The sequence below is a fragment of the Diabrotica undecimpunctata genome, unplaced genomic scaffold (genome assembly GCF_040954645.1).
Source record: "Diabrotica undecimpunctata isolate CICGRU unplaced genomic scaffold, icDiaUnde3 ctg00000602.1, whole genome shotgun sequence".
Lineage (NCBI taxonomy): Eukaryota > Metazoa > Arthropoda > Insecta > Coleoptera > Chrysomelidae > Diabrotica > Diabrotica undecimpunctata.
Window position 1 is genome coordinate 143966 of NW_027311910.1, and position 14801 is coordinate 158766.

A 14801-nucleotide genomic window follows, 5' to 3' on the forward strand; every position below is an offset into this window, starting at 1 on the left:
TGGGTGATGGTAAGTCGCGTCATATGAAGAACACTCATTATATCTAGGTTTCGAGGTGGATTTTATTATTGTACAGGGTGATGTGAAATACCGTTTCGTATATTTTAATTTTTCGCAAATTAGAATATTTTTCATCTTTATGAATGTTTATATGTATATAAATATATATATATATATATATATATATATATATATATATATATATATATATATATATATATATATATATATATATTAATCATCATCATCATCAATTGGCGCTAGAGCCCTTAGTGAGCACTGGTCTGCCTAGGTTTAGTTCGCCCCCCTCTTCTTCTTCCGACCAGCCTATTTATTTATATTCAAAGGAGGGAAATAATTGGGTAAACAGCTGATAGACAAAGTATACTCTTTTTACTATATCCAATATATTTTGCCTATTTTCATAGGCATTATAAGGGAAAGCTAGAATGTTTGTAATTAGATATCTCTTACATATTTATATGTTGAATTAGTTTGTTACTTACTAAGTGAGGATGTTTGAATTGAAATAATTTTTCTACTAAATTCTTCTAATTCTAGTAAAATTAACTCAATAAAAAAATGAAAAATAGCATAACACTGTGATCACCTTAACTCTTACAAAATATTGTGTGTTGCCTTTCATATAGGAACTAACACCTAAGCTGACAAGAATTTTCAAATCTTGATAATATCGAAATAGCCCATAAAACAGTTTTAACGGTAAATTTTATTTTTTTTTAATTTAAAAATCAAACCTCTAACAAACAGACATCAGATGTAGTTTACAGCATTTCTTGCAGTGATTCTTCTTCTTCTGCTTCTTCTTTTTCTTTTTATGTAGACATGACTCTGTCTGTTTTTCAATGTGCCTCCAGTAAGTTGTCGTTCCATCGTTTTCGTGGTCTTCCTACTGATCGTCTTCCTATTGGGGAACCGTCTCTTGTCGTCTTTACTACTCTATTTGTTGTCATTCGGCTTATATGATTGTTCCATTCTACTCTTCTAGTTCTTACCCAGTTCTTGATGTTCTCCACCTTGCATCTACGTCGTATATTTGTACTTCTAGCTCTGACCCATAGTACCTTACCATCAATTTTTCCTAAGTGTTTTTATCTCTGCTGTTTCTAACATCCTTTTTGTCCTCTCTGTGTCAGGTCTTGTTTCTGCCGCGTATGTCATTATTGGTCTGATCACTGTTTGGTAAATTCTGCCTTTCGTTTCTTTCCCGATATTTTTATTTCTCCATATTGTTTCATTTAGGCAGCCTGCGGCTCTGTTTGCTCTGTTCACTTTTGATCTTTCACTTCAGTTTCGAGCTTTCCGTAGCTAGATAATATGATGCCTAGATATTTAAACTCCATCACTTGTTCTATTATCTGACCTTTCAGCTCCAATTTACATCTTAGTAAATTTGCTGTTATAACCACGCATTTTGTCTTTTTTGGAGAAATTAACATGTTAAATTTTCTGGCGGTTATATTAAATTGGTGCAGCATACGTTGTAAATCATCTTCACTTTGAGAGAGTAGTATTGCGTCGTCTGCATAGCAGATTATTTTAAGTTGTTTTTCTCCCATTTGGTATCCTTTTTTTATCTTACTTTTTTTATTATTTCATCCATAATCGGGTTGAACAATAGAGGACTCAGGGAATCTCCCTTTCTTATCCCATTGCCAGCTTCAATAGGGTCGGTTAGTTCTTCGTCTACTTTTACTTTTATTTTGTTGTTTTGGTAGATATTTTCGATCGTTTTGATTATTTCTAGAGGTATCTCTCTTGAGTAGAATAAGTAAATACTGTGTTTTAATTTGACCCGGTCAAATCCCTTCTTAAGGTCCAGGAAACATAGATATGTCGTTTTGTTGTATTCTAATGATTTCTCTTACACTTGCCTCATTATAAATATAGCGTCGGTACATGATCTTCACAACCTAAAACCTTGTTGTTCTTCTGCTCGTGTTATAAATTCATTCAGTTTATTTGTTATCACTTTGGTTGTTAATTTTAGTGTTATGTTTAATAAATTATTTCCTAATATATAGTAATTTTCCGAGTCCGATTTGTCTCCCTTTTTAAAGAGAGTTATTAGGATGCTTGATCTCCATTCTTGAGGAATTCTGTTTGGTTCTATTATTTTTTGGATTAGTCTTAATAGTTGTTTGGTCAGATCTAGTCCTCCGTACTTTAGAAGTTCGTTCGGTATTCTGTCCTCTCCTGGTGATTTTTAATTTTTTAATTTCCTTAATGCTTCCTTTACCTCTTCCTCCTCAATATTTATTTCTTCGTTTGTCGTCACCTTTGGTGTTGGTGGTTCATTATCGTCACCTTTAGAAAATATAGATCGAAAGTAGCCTACCCATGTTTCCTTCTGAATATGTTTCATAGAAGTCGTATTCCATCTTTTTGGGAAACTCTGACATTGTTCCTTTTTTATTTGTCTAACTAAAGTATTCGTTTCATTTCTGATTCGTTTATGGATGTTGTATGCCTGTTGTGTTTGTTGTGTTCTGTATTGTAAAAAGGCTTTCTTCTTTTCTTTACATTTTGTCTTCACTTCCTTTCTAAACCATGGTGTTTTCTTTTTTGATATGTTAGCCTCCTCTCTCCAAGTGATTCTGTTGCTGCGTTAATTAGGTTATTTTTGAGTTTTTCACAGCTTATCTCGATGTTACTGTTTTCTAATATTTCATTCCCAGCGATTTTCTCTGATATTCTTTTTCTGTATCCTATTCTTTTCTTGCAATGGTTGTAATAGTAAATATATCGGTTAAACTTCTAGACGTCCCTAGACCGCATCGTTACTCATAAATGTGACTGAAGGTTTTATCATAAGTGTTTCATGATAGCTAAACTTATTTACACCCAGAATCACAGAATGAATTTTGCAGATGTTAGAAACATCTGCAAAATCTGCATGTTAGAAAAGAAACATCTTATAATAGAAGACTTCTTTTAGCAATGATTCACATTTTAACAACAGATAGTGTAATTGACACAAAAACAGATATACAACATCTAAGCGAAATCTAATGCTAATGCTAATGCTAGAAACAAAAAATAATCAAGCTTAAATTGATCTCATCACAATTTTTATATTTTAAATATAACTTTTCTCCTCAACTGAAAACTGTAACTATTCTCTGACAGATACTTCCCGATCTGTTAACTAACAGGCCTTCCATCACCTTGAGGTATTTCATTCATTGACAATGTCGCTTCAATAATTACAACTTCATAATGTGTTCGTCCTAATATGTGTATTTTAATAATTGTTTGTCCTTAGAGGTTTGTTAATTAAATAAATAATTTTTAAATTGCTGCATTAGATATACACTTGAGCTAGCCCTCCACTTGCGATTTTTAGTCGCCGTGACAAGAAATCGCTGTCGTAGAAAGTCTAGAGGGTGCATCCACCCTCGACTGCGATTTATAAATCGCTAAATTACATCAGTATTCCAATGTATGACACCGATGTTACTTGTGTAATCGCTTTTTTGCTTCGGGCGAGAAGCAAACGACGAAAGCATCGTTATTGGATTCATGCGTTAACAAATCAAATATTTTTTTATGGCTAAACCATTTTATCACCATAGTCAGAACTATTAACAGAATAGTCTAATTTGTTTAATATTTGTTAAGTCTGTATTCTACAGACGATGGTACAATGCTGATGTCACCCCGTTTGATGACTTTCCATAATGGTCTTCTGTCCAACAATAGCTAAAACAATTTCGAGGACCGAGTTCTTCTTTTGAGTGCATTTGCACCACTATAAAATTATGTAAATATAATTGCCGGCTATAGTACGCTTGCTGGTGCGGTATTTTAGGCATCCGTAAAATATTTTGCATGTAAAAAGAAAATGTAATCAATTCCGTATCTTTTTCTTGCATACACACATATAGTGATCAACCCTGACCCTAGGAACATGTGTATACCATTGTACAGTGACATCCATATGTCCGAAGATCAAACCGGTCACACCCCGCTGTGAAGTGGTACCTATCTGACACCCAAGCTTTTCATCCACCCCTCCCCTGGGGTGCTCTGGGTAATGGAACACACTCTGTTTCTCATGACTATGGTTAGGCCACCTACCTGGTAGTACACATATCGTATTGTCTCCCTATTTACTTTACTGACTATATAGAAGTTACTCTAGCATGATTTCGGTACTTAAGTCCCTGAAAAAGATGTGTGTTTCGAACAGAGGGCCACCCACCCTCAGTTGATGACTCTCTGTCCAAACATTGTGTGCTCAGTCACTCAAACGTCGATTTGGAAAAATAAATGTTGTTCTTCTCGTCGGCTGGGCATCCGAGTGATATGGCCACCGAGCCCATGTTTGTCGCACATGGTCTCGACGCTCAGGTTCCCCGATAGGGTCTCCATACCTGCCATAAGGGCCTACGCCTAATGGCCTACGGCTGTGTAAAAGGTTTGATGGGCCTTTTATACTTATTCATTTAGTTTTAGTGTATATTGTCATCACACACCCCGTATATATTGTTTTTTAGGTTTTTTGGGCCTTCTTTCACCGCGTGTGTTAACTGTTGCATGGCTATCTCAGTATTCTTAGATCCTGCTGGTTCACTTTTTATTCTGCTAGTTGTTATTTGGGCCGTCTGTGCGCCGTACTTAGATTTTTCATAGTCTATTAACTCTCTTAATATTGTATTGGGATAGTTTCTGAGGTAGTTGAAAATCTCGTATGCTACGTCCATTGTTCGTAGGATCTTCTTTTGGTTTGAGTCTCTATATACGCACCTTAAAGGTACGTTTTTGGTACTCCCAGAGCTTCTCTGATTGTGGAGTTTTGGACTCTTTGGATCTTCTTCCTGTTTGTTTTGTACGTCTGTCCCCATGCTGCAGAGGCACACTCTAATGTTGGTAGGATAATGCTGTTTGCAACTCTGATCTTTGTTTTGAACCTCTGCTTATTTTTCCGACCTATTAGCGATAAGAGTCGACTCCTTAATGCCTTGGCTTTGTAGACCGTTTGGTTTACATGTTCCGTAAACGTCAGCTTTTTATCAAGCGTTATACCTAGGTATTTAGATTTGCTGGTCCATTCTATTGAACTGTTGAGTAACGTTAGATCTCTATTTGGTCTGCCTCTTCTGTGCTGGCACATGAGAATCTGTTTTTTCCGGGTTTATTGATACTTTTCATCTTTGCACCCAGTTTTTATGCGATTTAGAGCTCTTTGTAGATGACTTGTAGCTAGGTCTGGATATGTACTACATGCTGCTATTGCAGTGTCGTCTGCCTATAAACTCAATAACGATCTGGGATCAGTTGGAGTGTCGACTGTGTACCTAGATGGTGCACAGAAAAGGCGACAGCACCGCTCCCTGCGGCACTCCAGTCTGCGTGATTCCGACCCCGGATCTTTTTCTTGTAAAAGCTTGTGAAAAGCTTTAGCACCGATGATTTTTCTTTTTTGAGCGTTAGTATCCCGCTTGCATATAAGGACAGTTTGATAACGGTGTTAGTGGCGGATTTTAGTGTTCTTTGATATGGATTTCTGGTTATGTTACATATATACATATACATTAATGTCTATATTATGTCATCCCTAGCGGGGATGAAGAGAATGATAATATAATTGTTATTTATTTTGTGTATATTTATTATTACATTATCGTCGTCCAGATTTTCATATTTGATAATAAATGGTTTCCAGATATTCCTATGTAGTTGTAGATAGCATTTCTACATTATCATTTTTTTCTCTTTTTCTGCTTTTTATTATTATGGTTTATCATTATAATGGTCCATTTATGTAAAAAGGCTAATTCAATATTACAAACTTTAAAATTGCCTGTACCTGATAGCTTCATCTATTAATGTATTATTAATGATCGAATTATTAAACCATGCACATCCTAAAGGACGTGTCGCAATACTTGCACCGGTAGAGATTTAATTTCACTGATTCATGTGACATGAATTTAAAGCAGTAAAAAGACGAGACTACTCACGTGTAGCGGTAAAAACACTTTCTATCCTGTAATTATCATAAATCTTCTACCGCCTGCACAATAAACAAGACACATACCGAATAATTTGTGCGATTATTGTTTATTTATTTCCACTGGGTCTACAGGGGTTTTAAAATTAAAGATTCTTCTTCCATTTTTTAAAAACTTTATATTTGTTTATTTATTTAATAGTGTTGTACTCTACTGTTTTATTATTTATTTACTGACTTATTTCAAACTAATAAACTGTTTGTTATGAAAATGCGTTTCATTTTCCATGAAAATTATTAATGCCTGTCTCGATATCAAAATTTGTTCAATCTTTTCAAGGCGCGTTCTAGAGTTCTTCTTTCTTTCGGTTACAATTAATCCTTGTTGTATACATGTTTTTTCTTTTTGTTCTGTATTATTTTATTTTATAACTTCATGCTTTGACATGTTCTCATTCTTCTTTATGCCGTCTTCTAACGAAGGTTGGAAATCACTTCCGTTTAAACATTTAAACGCTTCCCTAAATTGTTCAACGTGACATATCTATTCAACACTGAGGTTAGTCCAATCTCTGATATTTCTCAGCCAAGATTTCTTTTTTCTTCCCGAGCCTTTTTTCCATTTACTCTTTCTTTTATGATGACGTGTAGAAGAGAGTAAGGTAAAACTTCCTATTAACGGCCTATACAAATTTGTGATGTAAATCCGACCTATTCAAAAAATTGAAAATCTATTGTAAATACGCTAAGTTGGTTAAAACTACAGCGCGTGTGTATCCTAGCGAGAAATTTATTAGGCTATTTTTTATATATAAATGGTGGGATGATTTTCTAACTTTTGTTTTAGTCAGTTTGATTTAATCAAGCGACGCAATCAGCTTGAGTGCAGTCGTCAATCCTCAATGTTTCAGGTAAGCATTTGTAACGATAATTTTTAATACCACATAGGGTATTATTATAGGGGGTTGAAAATTTGGGACAGAAATTATTGGGGTAGAGATAGGGCAAGCAAAATAAAACAAAACTGTAGCGGACGGCTACTCAGGGTTTATTTGGAGAGCTGGGGTCATTGATAAGTGAATAACAAGGGGACTGGATTAGGGTACTACAAAAAGTAAAGCAAAAAGGGTACTTACATGAGTCTCCTGGACAAACAAAACACAAGAAGGTTCTCAAGCTATTTAAAATGGACGCTGCTTAGAAGAATCTTCCTGCTGGTTGAAAGAAAGGCTCTTCCTTCCTTAAAAATACAAAAAGGGATCAGAAAATTTTTTTTTAATATTTTTTAAAATGTTGTTTTTTTAAATATTTTAAATTTAAATAAACAAATTTAAAAATTAAATATTTATTGTTATCTCACCACAAACAGTTGCAACTATAAATAGTACAAAAAATACTATATAAATAGTTAATAATAGTTATAAATAAATACAAAATAACAAAAAAAACACACTTACTATATTCTATCCGTTTACAAACTCTAAGTTGGAGATACTACAAGAACTTACAATTGTTACTGGGCAATATTTTGTAGCAGAAATAAATTATTACAAATGAAAAATATCTCTAAATGAAAATATGCATAGAGGTTAACTTTTTTTTAACAAAAACAAAATCTTTATTATGATTGGGTATATACCAAATGTCAAAAATAAAACTAGCTGTCAGATGTCAATATTGAATTTTAAAACCCAGAAAAATTAATATGACAGCTAGGCCACACCCTAACATTTACAATTACATATTTATTACAATTTCTTAACCTGTTATGTGTAATGTATCAGCCACATACCCAAGGGAAACAACCCCACCCCCAAACGCAATCGTTAATCAGTTAGCCGGTATGTACAAGTCAACATAGCAAGTAAATAAAAGAAACAAAATAAGGGATAGTTAGCCTAGAAAAGAATAATTATAATTAATTAAATAATATTCAAATATCCAAATTAATAAGAATAAATTCGACACAGTTTAGCGTATACCTACATTTGAAATTAAAAACAAAGAATAACAACTGACCTAGTTTTGACACAAGCCTGAATGTTTAAAAAAATTACGACACTTTAGACCTTGTTGAAAAATAATACAAGATACGAATTGTTAAACAGTGATAAGAATTAAGCTGAGCAAGAAGTTTTTTACATGGGTGATCCAGTTTAACACAGGAGTAGATGGCATAATCAGCGAAAACGTAGAAACAAAGCTCCACTTCGGACGTGACAAAAGAATCTAGGGTACGAGTTGGCAGGAGATAAAAACAAATAGACGTTGGTCAAGGAGGTGGTATGGTTCTGGTGACGGAGCCAGGCAATCAGAGTCAGAGTCGGCAGTCAGCGCGGGGCAGAGTGTCTCTCGGCAAGTGTTCAGCTCAATTATCGTGATATTCGTGTCCGACGGAAGGTAGAGACTCAAAAATACGAATTTTTCGTCTCGCTCAGTACCGCCATAACGTACAGTGAATTACAACGTTCATCCAGACTGTTCCTGAGTTCCAGTTTGGACTACAAGGCGTATTAGCTAGGGCCTAAGTACGCTAAGGTAACGAACAATATTTACTAACCATTTGTAAAATAATTAATAGTAGGTTGTCTGCCTTTTAACCCCCTTAGTAAAATCTCTTCTCGTCTCCCTTCGCAAAATTTGATATCCAATACTAGCTTTCTTGTACATCTTGTGTAGTAGTTGTAAATTTACGTTATGTTAAATACATAGTAAGTTGGAACCGGCTTGTTTTTTTTTACCGTTAGATAGAGACAAGAAGAGAACACATTTTTGCTTTGCACATCTTCCCGGCTTCTAACGCAAGCCAATAACCTCTGACTCTTTACAGGGCCTACATCGGAGTACCCTTCAGTCCCTATCCTGTTTTTTTCCTATCCTCCGTAAATCCGCAAGGGTGAAATCACGACCTATTCGAACTAGTGGACCAGCATGCCTCAAATTCGCTCGGACAGCTAAATCTCCTTTAAACACAGGGGATATTTTAGTCGTGACAGTGCTAAGCCTCCCTTAGCCTCAACCCTCCTTTATTACAGTGGTGAAATATGAAAGCAATTATTAACAGAAAATGTCTATTTTTACTTTAAAAGTTCAACAAAAAAAGTTACCAGGATTTCACTAAATGTTATTGTTTTTATTTATGAATTTCACTGGACTTACACTGTACACACAAACAAATGCATCTCCAAACTGCAAAGATAGTCTGAAATGGCTTAAGACAAACAAAATGAGGCTGGAAGTTGGGCACTGGAGGCAAACTTTGAAACTTGGCTTCTTTAAAAACTGGAACACATGTGGGTATTTTTGAAAGTTGTTGTAAACGCCGTTTTACAAATATTTTAGATGATAGACGATATAAAAATAAAAAACAGTGATTACTCTTTCAAAACTGACATATTACATTGAGTATAATTTACTTTTTTCTACAAATTTGCCGACTTCTTTTCCGACTAAACACACCGCCGTCTGTTCTCAACAAAATCTCTTCCCAACCTCCTTAAATACACATACTGCACAATTAACTGCCACAATACTACACATTTTCCCATAAAAAAAGACGAAAAACATTACGAATTTAAAGAAAAATTTGGACTCCAATAAAACTAAACGCCTTTAACAGCGGCCGGCTGTTGCCGAGAGTGGGTAATTTTTAAAAATCATTCGCCCAATTCTGTATAAACAAAACCTATACGGTTAAATTCCTATTTATTTGACGCGCATAATATCCTAAAGTGTCTCTCGATCAAAGAATACCGAAGAAATACCTGTCTGTGATATATAAACAAACTTTAAAATGTGTTTATTATCGACCTCGGCGACGCAAAAACGATTGAAATAATATTTCGGTGTTTTAACTTATACAAGGTGATTTTAAATGCTACATATTAAGAAATTCATTGGTTACAATATTTGCTTGCAAATTATTACCGAAAATGATTTTCACATGCATGCAGTAGTTTGTTCATTAGAAATGGTTAATAGTTGTAGTTTTTATAAAATACTTTAGTTTTTGGGCCAAAACAAAGTAGGATTTACAAAAATATATTAGACCGGTATTAGGGCACAATTTTAGTACCTAGCTAATCTAATTCCAGCCCAATGGGCAGTAATTACGAATGTTGGTGATTTTTTTCAATTCAACTTTTTGTTCTTTAATATCAAAAATTATTAAATAAAAGTAATATATTCTTTTAAAAAAATAACAAAAAATCTATTAAATTCCGTCCCATACTTTTTTTTTCTATAAAAGCAAAAAAGGAAATTTACAACTATGAAAGTCAGGGGGTTATTTCTAATGGTAGAAAATTGAAAGAATCTCGAATTTGTTCCCAAGAAATACTACTTTTGTTTTGTAACTTACTCAAGTTTGACTTACTCAAAGTAAGTCTTAGTTTAACTTACTCAAATATATAGTTTGACAATTAATTGTAAAAAAAATTGTAAAACAATTTTATTTTATTCTGAACGGTATTAGATTTTATTATATTTCGCATGTGCTCTAATTTCGGTCTAACCCAAATTTAGCCTGACATGTTATATACAAAAAAGACTCAATTATTCACATTTCATTTTTTTTCTAGAATCATGGTTAGAACTAAAACCTAATTCAATGCAAAGAAAAAAATATTCACAAGATTTACTGGATCGCACCCTAAATGACATGAAAACTGGCATGTCTGCCTATAAAGCATCCAAGATGTATTGTATAACAAAAATACATTGAAATATAAAAGAATGCAAAAGTACGTGCCCGAAAATATTGGAAGACAACCAGTTTTAACTATTGATGAGAAAAAACTAATCGTAAAATAGATATTGTTTTTGGCTGTCGCGGGTTTTCCCGTAACACGCGATCAGTTGATTAACACCGTAGCAGTGCTCATTAAAAATCTAAAGTGAGCCAATCCACTTAAGAATGGAATTTCTGGAAATAGATGGTACTAACATTTCCTAACCCGATATCCGCAAGTAAGACCTTATTATATACGTATATCGCAAGATCTGAAACCTATTCGTTCCTTCGTTAGAGATGAAAGCATAAGAAATTGGTTCAAGAAAGTATATGAATATTTTAGTCAAAATGGCATTACACAGGTGTTTAAAGTTCCAAGCCGAATATATATTTAACTGCAATGAGACAGCCTTTTTCATGGCTCCACATTACAAACAAGTGTTAGTTAAAGATTGTTTAAAACTGTATATAACAGCCATCGAGCAAAAAGACAAAAGACAGAATAAAGTAGCTATAAAATATTTTTCAAAATGTATCTTAGACGAGAAAGTTTTAATTAAATAATAACCATAATAGTCTAAAATATGACACAATTGTTAAAAAACTTCAATATAAATAAGCTTCCATGTGGCAGTTGGGACAAATAATAACAAAACCCAACTAAATTTGATTTCTGAAACAAAGAAAGTGACTCCCTTTCCTTGTTTAATGTGGATTCTTAAAATAGCACTTCCTGTCTAACAATATTTTCCCCCACTACCTTTACATTCCCTCTTCTGTCTTTTTGCTCGATGATAATAGCACTGCTAACAACGAAAAAGAATATCTGACCGTATTAGCAACCATATCCGCTAGTGGAGATATCCCACCATCAATCGTTTTGTTTACCTATACAAGGCTACCAAAACATTTAGTTTCAACTCTGCCAATAGGTTGGGGTATAGGATATAATGAAAGTGGATGGATGAATACAGAAACGTATTATAAGTATGTCGGAAAATATTTTAATAAATGGTTGAACGAAAAAACATTAAGCGACCTGTCGTATTATTTTTGGATGAACATGTTAGCTATATATCTCGTTCATATATCTCAGCCGCTCAATGTTGCTATATTCCGATCTGTCAAAATTACATCAAAATAGTTTATGATTTCTGAACCTGTTTTGAAAATCAATCTCCAATAAATTCTGCTGAATCCTATTTTGCCACTCCTAAGTACCAAAGAAGAGTAGAAGCTGAAAAAAAAATGAAAAGGAAGCAAGGAAAAAAAGAAAAACTTGAAGAAAAAGCAAAAAGCACCTAACATCATAAAGAAAATACAGAATCTGATGGTAAGATAACATAAAAATTAAAATTTCTAAAAGCTATGAAATTAAACCTAAACATTGAGAATGAAGAAAAACAAAGAAGAGCGATAGATGGAGCTAATAAAAAAGAAAATGAAATTTTAAACAAAAATGTTGGTTCTGGGAGAAAAACAGGTGAAAGAACTAAAAAGCCAAAAGGTAACGATTCTATGAATTTAAAGGTGGGCGATTACGAACTAAGTGACTAAGTTATTGTAGTTTACGAGGAGAAACATTTTCCAGGAGTAGTAGAAGAAATAACAGAAGATAAATTCAAAATCAAAGCTATGGAAAAAATAGGATATCATTATTAAAAAATTGTATGTTTAATTGCACCGCTTCAGTTAATTAAGAAAAGGTGTCTTTTTCTGTACCTGAAATAAACAATTTGTAGGTATTTCATAGCTCTTTGCTCTTGTGCAATAAATGGAAAAAACAAAGACTGTTGCTAAGTAACTATGAAAGTATTTTTTGTTTTTTCTATGTTCAAAATGTATTACGTATGTATATCGTTTTATTTTATTTAGTTTTTCTATGCCTGTTCTATATAAAAATTATGTTTTTATGTTTCTGTATTTTTTATACCTACTTTGAAAACATTAAAATACATATGTATTTACAAAAATTGTATGTACAGTTTAAAACAAAAAAAAAAGATAATTCTTTTGATAGACAGGCCGAAATTAAATTATCATTAGGCCGGAATTACCACTAATTTGTCAACATAGGCCGAAATTAAAATTTTTGCATTTTAGTGAAAACAATTTTTTTGGCAAATAAAAAATTTACTTATTATTTTCATAAAGAAAACATCAAGCTATCAAATATACTTTAAATCCATTTTCTCTATTATTCCGTTTTCTTAATATTTACGTCTAAAGTCAAATATTCCTTAACTGGGCCGTTATTAGATCGGTTTACCTTATCTTTTCGAAGTATGTGGCCTAAATACGATGTTTTTTTATTTTAATTGTGTTCATAAGTTTTCTATCATGTCCAATTCGTCTTAACACTTCTTAGTTTGAGACTTTTGCAGTCCAAGGGGTTTTTAGAATACGCCTATATAGCCCCATTTCGAATGCCTCCATTTTTTTTACGGATTGGCCTTTCAGAATCCAAGCTTCTACCCCATATAGCAGTTACGACCATACATAAAGTTCGACAAACCTTAATCTGATAACCATACTCAATTTCTTATTTGTAAACATTGACTTGTACACATCTTCATACGCATATAAATTACGCTCACCATATCTTTCTATACAGACTACTTACTTTGGAAGGCAACAAAAAAGCTAAAATAACCACAATATTGTCATCCAAGAGGCATGCTGGGTAAATGGGCCAGAGATAACAAAGAAAAACCCGCAACCTTTGCTGAACACCTAGTAAAAGTTTTTGAATCCAACGAACCAGATCCCAAAGACAATTTTAGCGAGATTCATAACTTCTTAGAAGCCCCGCTTCAACTGGACTTACCGATTAACAACTTCACGCTGACAGAAATAAGAAATACAATTATGCAAAATACAAAACCAAAAAAAGCCTAAGGGTTTGATCTGATAACAGGCAAGTTATTGCCGGAATGTACAATAAAAGTAAAAAAAAATTAATGGGAAAATCCCAGTAGTTGGCTGTATACCATCGTTTAAAAATACATACAGAAGTTAAAACACTTCATCATTGTATTTAGGTATATTAAAAAAACATATAGTTAAAACTTTTACAAGTGTCGTCAAAATTTATACAGCAGCAGCATAACGTTTTCGATCTAATCAGATCATCTTCAGTGCCTTATGTACTTGAAGCTAACAATGAAATTTGTGGCTATGACATCCATATATGGGTTTACATCTTTCCAAACTTAAATTATATGTTGACTCTAGGTCGATGACAATGGATAAATTTAATACTTGAGGAGCTACATGTTTTTAATATACTTTTTAATATATTTTTTTATATCAGTGTGTTTTGCCAGTGTTAACTTACGGTGCGGAAACGTTGACCATGACAAGGAGAACAGTTCAAAAGATCCGTGTGTGTCAAAAGGCGATGGAGCGTGCTATGTTGGGCGTTTCACTACAAGACAAGATCACAAATCGCCAGCTACGACAAAGAACAGGAGTGGCTGATGCAGTAGAGAGAGTAGCAACACTGAAATGGAACTGGGCAGGTCACGTGGCTCGAATGACAGATAATAGATGGACAAAGCGGATACTGGAATGGAGACCAAGAGATGATGCCTACCGAAGCAGAGGTCGTCCACCAACACGTTGGACTGACGATCTAAAACGTTGTCATAGGAATTGGATGCAAGAGGCACAAGATCGAAATAGATGGAAAATTATGAGGAACATCTATGTCCAGCAGTGGATAAGCGAAGATTGAATGATGAATCCTCCAACGCTTCCAGAATAAAGTGTTAAGGTCTATAGTAAATGCTTCATGTTATGTTACATCCTCCTCTATAGAAAAAGATCTGGAAGTGCCTTGGGTAAAAGAAGTTGTAACAAGTTACAGTGTCAACTATGGTGAACGAATAAAAGTGCGCCCCAATGTACTCGCGAAGCAGTTATTTGATGACAATAATGAAGTGCGTAGGCTGAAACGTTTTAAACCAAATGATCTACCAAACAGATTTAATGTTTAACCAAAACCAACTGTATTTTAAATTCTACCTTAATTATGTGATATGTAGTTGTGATTGTGTTTTATTATTTTATCGCTTTTAACTTACATACTTT